Source organism: Pollicipes pollicipes, unplaced genomic scaffold (assembly GCF_011947565.3).
Source record: "Pollicipes pollicipes isolate AB1234 unplaced genomic scaffold, Ppol_2.1 Scaffold_7261;HRSCAF=8764_pilon_pilon_pilon, whole genome shotgun sequence".
NCBI classification, from domain to species: Eukaryota; Metazoa; Arthropoda; class Thecostraca; order Pollicipedomorpha; family Pollicipedidae; genus Pollicipes; species Pollicipes pollicipes.
Window position 1 is genome coordinate 55,661,710 of NW_023597054.1, and position 6,477 is coordinate 55,668,186.

Genomic DNA, 6,477 nt, shown 5'->3' on the forward strand with positions numbered 1-6,477 from the left:
GTGCCGGACTGGACGCGCTCTCTGCGGACACACGACGCGCCGGTCCACACGGGTCGCTTCTACAGCGACAGCAAGCCGGACAGAGCGGCGACGGCCGCTTTTGTACGGCCCCGGCTGCCGTGTTTACGGCTGATGCGGAGCAGACGAGGGGTGAGGGGCATGTCGACACATCCGACGGGCTGCAGACGCCGATCCCCTCCGACCGCCCAGCGCGAGCCGGCCGGCCGCCCCGCCTGCTGGTCCGGCTCAGCACGCCCCTGCGGCAGGGCCAGCCTCGCGCACACCCGCTCGGCCGCCTGTAGCTCGCGGCAGCAAGTGTGGCACCTGCAGCCACCCTCAACAGCCTCCAACCACGCTGTGAAATCCCTTGAGCTCAACTACATGGGAGATTGAACACAGAATGCTGTCTTGGAAGCTCTCCTCTGTAGTCAAAATGCGTGTGTTCGCGAATTTCAGCATTTTCGTAATTCGTGGCGTTTTTCCTGTTCGCGTATGCAGACCTGGCTGGCTTAATTCTACACAAATCCAATATCTACACACGATTATCTTTGCGTCTTACCGCAGATAGAAGCGGCCGCATATGTTCCGATATGCGCAATTGCCGAAGATAACCGCACACGCCGAGGACGTCGTGCACTTAATTTTCCTTGGTTGTGGACTCGTGGTACTCAGCACACTTGCACATCATATTCTTAACACAGTTCGACTGTCATCAAATTTTGTACCCCCATACTACAGGAAAAAGCAATTCTTTTTTAGTAATTTACCATCAGCTGATTCTATTTCTACATCTTTTACTTCAAACTTCTACATCAGCAAGCCAGCTAGCCCGGAAACTGGCCAGCCGCAGTCAACCTTGGAATCAAGTGTCGTGCCTGATTTTGATGATAATTGGCAATCAACCCGGGCTCATTTTACCATATCTTCTCTAAAACAAATGTCTCCAAACGGCGGATTCCAACGTCATCGCGAGAGGATCGACGCGCCCCATGCATGACCAAACGCACCACGTCCAATTCTCTGGAGCTGCACACAGTAAATGGTTCCCCGCATAAAACAAACGTAAGGATCTCGAAGCATTGGAATATTTACGTTGGATAACCGAAATCGCATAATTTTTGTGGGGAGCCAGAAACTCCACAGGGGTGGGGCGCAGTGTTGCGAGGCTACCTCATTGACGGAATTCTGGATCCGCCACTGCTCCCGAGTCGCCCAAAATGCCACCCCAATCGTTTTTTTTTTAAATTTTCCAATGGAAACGATTCTAAGACGCTCAAACTTAGGAATTTGGGCAGTCAGTGGACGGAATGGTAAGGATGAGTCAGCATATGTTACACGTCTCTATTTTTTTTTAAAAATGTCATACAATACAAGGAGTCGAAGTTCTCTATTTCTACTCCGCCCACACCTTCTTCCGTTTTCCGGGGCTGCCTTTGCTTTAAAATCTCCTAAAATATGCCCGGATGTCTTAGAGCAGGGTCTTGTTGCTGGTGTTCTTGTCTCCTGTGGACTGAGCGACTGGATCTGCTCTTGTAAGCAAGCGCACCGGTATAATAATGCTTTGTTCGAGCTCCAGAGTAGCTGTCTTGCCTGCTCGTGATGGTAGCGACTTAAAAGAGATAACGTTTTCTTCCCATTACGCAGTAAACATGGATCCATGAGACCAAGTAAAAGCGCATGGGCACCATTCTTTTTCGGCCCCACCACACTATTTTCGTGTCCGGAGGTACCCGGAGAGCCACACGCCGTGGGAGGTGCGAGGACCAAAGTCACCTCAGGGGGAGGGGGGGGGGGGGGGGCGGGGGTAGAGCCGCAACTCGCTTCGTTGTAATGTAGAACTACGGCGTAACGTCCAGAAGCAGAACTTTCCAGAAAATGTGATGGTTCAACTGAAATATTTTTTTAAAAAGTTTTCTTTCATGCGACACCAAAGACCTTATTCTAATTTGACGAGATGTTGGGGATTCAGCTGCACCCAGCCAACAGGAAAGCTTGTTCCGTTTCCACTTCATTTCATAAAGTATCAGCTGCTGAGTGCGTCATGAACTCCAAACACGCGCGGGTACGATCATGCGTAGAACGGAGTGGTCTTATGCGTACAGCATCCCGGACAGCCACGTGCCATGTGCACCTTCATTGTCGACAGCACTGACGGGCGCCAGAAGCCGGGCGTCGCGCCGGACCCGGTACGGGAACGCCTACCGCCGTCCGTACAGCGTCACGTGACGTCACGTACGGCACGGTCTGGTGCGCGCCGGCCGGGGCTGGCCGGCCGGCTGGGGTGCGTCGGCGGACCGCGCACTGTGTGACGTCACACGCCGGGACGGCCGGCCCCGCCTGGCCACGTCAGCTGTGAGCAAATAAACGGAAAACGCCGGCGGGCCGGCACGTGGTCGCTGAGCAGCTGCTCTGCAGCCGTCTGGACAAGAGGCCGCGCTGGACGCGTCGCCGGCTTCATCGTCACGTGAAGCGATCCTGCAGAGCGCACACGGCGAGGTGTGGGGCCCGGTGGGACAGGGGTCGCGCACTTATCACGGAAGCGTAATGTTAACATTGCTCGCGTACAGTTCAAGGAAGCTCAGTATCAACACAACGTTGGCGCATGGAAAAGAACTGACGTTAAAGGGTTCGGACCACTCATTTCTCAGGAAGCTACTTCGCTTATCCCGCATTTTTCCAAAGGGCCGCAAAAGGGCCTGCCGCGCGTTGCGATGCGCCTCAGAGAACGAGACAGGCTTATGGGATATCGCACTCCCGCGCACTACATGCCGTCAGCGTGGGTCAGGTGCACACGGAGTCCCGCAGTGGGGGTGGGGGGTGAGCGCTTTGGCGCCTCTCGGTCGCCACGCGAAAACGGATTTCCTCCAAGAATGACCAGGAATGACAAATTCACCATACCAGTGTCTCGATGCCGTGTTAACTCGGATTTTGCTGAGATACTTACCACTTTCCATTGGGTGAGAGGGAAGGGGCTGGCTCCTCCCTGAATATCTCAGTCATTCGACCGATGAATCGACCCGGCCGTTCAAACGGCACAAAAGGCACTGGGACCAAACACTCAGCAAATCTCAACTTGCTGCCGCCGTGATGCTCTCTGAGGTCGCGTACCGCCCCGGCCCGTCAGAGGTCGCTGCCCGCCCCGACCCGGCCAAGTGCGTCCGCCGGCCGGGTCGGCCACGTGGTGCGTGTTCTGCTGCCAGGCTGACCTTGGTTAGCCAGGACGAAACACGCTCAGCCTCGGTCCAGTCTCACTGTGTTCGGGCGTGAAGGTCATGGTGATGTCACAAATCAGGTCCAGGGTCAATGTTTGTTTTCTGATCAAAATAAAGTCAAACCAGGTCAAACTCTAGATTGGTGTCTGAAGCACGCTTATATCTCCTCATGCATCCAACTTGACCTTCGTCGATGAATAACCGGAATAAGGCCCGCATTGTTCTGGGTGCCCCAAGCGGCTAAGATGTGCTCCGACTGACCTTTCGGATCACAGCCTTTTGGGCACAGGTCCTTTACGCGACCTGCATTGCCCTAGCGCTTCTGACCCTTCAGCCTCTTCCAGTCGGTCCCTTGATCTCCGGTTCCGATCCAAGGTCATTTACCGATACAGGGCCCCAGTTAAGTACCGTTAACCTCTGACCAAGACAAGGGCCTGGTCCTCCTCCTGGTCCTCATTCGTTTAAAGGACCACGGCAACTGTAATTCGCGGGTCCCAGTCCTGCTCCTGCTCGAGAAATGGGCTCCCGGGCGTCGGACAGACACGTAGCCAGCTGTTCGTTTTTGGCGGTCTCTGGTCGAAATAGAGGATCGCATTATCCCAGGGGGTTCTGAATCGGTGCAAGAGACTCACTTACTGGCATTTGAGGCTGCGGCCCTACGGGCCGGGGTCCTTAACGCGACCCACAGCTTAACAGGCCTTTACAGGCCTTAAGCCTTCCAATCGGGTGCTTGATTGTCGGTCCCGACTGCTCTTCGGACCTCTCTTGGGGCCCCTCAAGCACCGCCCTGGCCGATTCAAGGCCCCTGGCACCACAGGAACCTTAGGCATTGTGGAGACTCCTGGCCGATAAAGAGACCCCTCACTGACTTAGCGGCTTTTACCAATTTAAATGGCAGGTCCCTGCCCTGTACCTGCTTTTTACATACTTATCATTCGGCGTCTACAGGGGTGGTCATCTCGCCAGGCGTCGGCTGAAAATAGTCTCTACAGCAAGCTACCGCTCGCCTCGCTGTGTGGAGCAGCGACGCCGCTGGGGGGCAGGGGCAAATGTCAAATTTCCTCTCGAACTACTGCAAATCTAGGCCAGATTTATACGCAACTGTCTAGCGCTGAACGTAAGCCACATGGCCCGTCATGAGCATGACCGTGGTGAAACCTCTCCCGATAACATCCCCAAGTAAATATTTGTAAGCTGTTTGGCACCCCTTGATCACTTGCACTCATCATCATGTTTCGTGCACTCTGAAGGCCGAACAGGTGTTGTTCAGTTTTGTCAGTTCCGGTTTGTCCGGTTTGTGTCAGCTTCCTTGTGCGAAGAGCATGTGCCGTTTAAAGGGATGTTTCACAACTGGAGGTATGGAAGCAAACATCAAGTATGATGAAACAAGCTCACTTATACCTTTAAGCAAAGGTTTCAAGTGAAAAAGATTTCTCCGGACAGCACAATGTTCTGTTTAGGAAATATTATTCTCAAGGTGTCATAGTTTGATTACGTCACCGTCCCATGCCCAACATTGATCGAGAGCCAATTGATGACCGTTATATCTGGAAATTGGCTCACGAACGCCAGATATGAACATCTCGACAATTTTATTATTGGCCCTGATCACCGCCTGGCTTATGGAGTGGGGGAATTTTAATGACGCTTTAACACCTCATAAATGCCAAGGTGACCTTGAAATACTCTCCCCGACATACCTTTCCCCATTTTCGCTGGCGTGTGACTCAGAAACTAGAGGGGCTACGTCCTAACAAGGGTAGGATTGTGAACAACACCGAAAGGTCTCCAAGATTGCTATCCCAGTTCAAAACCCCATAAAAGTGTGCAACACACCCTTTACCTTCGGTATAGCGCCACCTCCAGCCATATGTGATTGGTTGGGCTCACAATGATGCCGAATCTTGTGCGTTTTTACATTGTGGGACACGTTTTACTTGATAGCCCTCTGCGTCCGGGCACGCTGTATTGGCCATTAGCGCGAGCTTTGCGGTGTATTTCGTTGGTTTCAACTCTGCACAGCCTGTTCGTTGTCTCCTCAACATGACATGTGGATCGTAAAAAAGCACCTGGTGTCCACACATACCCTTCCTCTCGTGCGTTCTGGGGCCATCTCTGGTATCGGATAGGGCCTGAATTTTTGTTGTTAATCGTCACGAAGGCCAGGGACGGATCCAGTGGGGATCAAAAAGTAAATACCGCCCCCACTCCCAGAAGTCGTGAAGCCATTATTTGTCTCCCCCCCAAAAAAAAAGAACGGCCGAGTGTATGCTATCGTGTGCATACCACATCACATTTAAAATAATTAATTGCGTGAGTTCTCGTTTTGCTCCTGTTGGGGCGGCCAGCTGTGTTAACAGTCAGCGCATGCGTGTGGTTTACGAGGGTTGCGGGCCTAACATGAGAAGGTCATTGCTGGTGGATGGTCAGTCCGTTATCAAACTGACTTTTTGAGCAGTGACTTAACCCACCATTCTGTTGGCTGGGTCCCTGTTATACGTTGCCTGCTGACTTGTAAGCTTCATCATCACGCCCGGCCCATCGGTTACACATTGTCTTGCTCCCCGCACACAGCCGCTTCACGCGCGGTTCAGAGACCTAAGCCCAAGGCACAAGCCCGGAGTCGTGCTTTATGTATATATATATATATATATATATATATATATATATATATATATATATATGTGTGTGTGTGTGTGTGTGTGTGTGTGTGTGTGCATATATGTACATGTCTGGAAGTACGTGTGAGACCCATTACGTGTTCTAAATGGCATTCTACAAGAGCTCTTTCCCCTTCAAAAAGTCTAGATCTACCCCTGGCAAAGGTTGCACCTGCTCTATGCGTTACTTTGACCGCAGTCCGTGCAGCCGTCTGTGCTGCGCATCTGGCTAAATAAACGCGGACAGACAGGCGGACAGACGGACAGACAGACAGACGCACGCTCAGAGATAGTAAATTAAATGGCAGCACGGAGGGGCACGACGTAGCCCGATGGCGGCAACACCTTCCACGTCACCACCCACTGAAGTCACTACTTACCGACTTTTTTATTTTATTATTATTACCGATTTATTTTGCGGTTGCGAGGTTTCGGTACCTAATTGTAACGCAAAAATCAGAATGTACCGATAGCATTAAAAGTTGTCAGCGTCTGTACGAATGTAACTATCTTTCTGCTTCCAAAATTGTTAAAATTAATGGAAAGCTTGTTCATGATATTACATTGTTTACATCTACATTTGTGAGTACTTTTGGTCTGATGTC

General features: G+C 51.9%; 1 pseudogene; it reads right to left on the minus strand.

Annotated features, from left to right (window-relative positions):
• Positions 1–57, minus strand: part of LOC119112139 (putative inorganic phosphate cotransporter) — a 22,450-nt pseudogene extending 22,393 nt beyond the window's left edge.
• Positions 58–6,477: the final 6,420 nt, after the last annotated feature.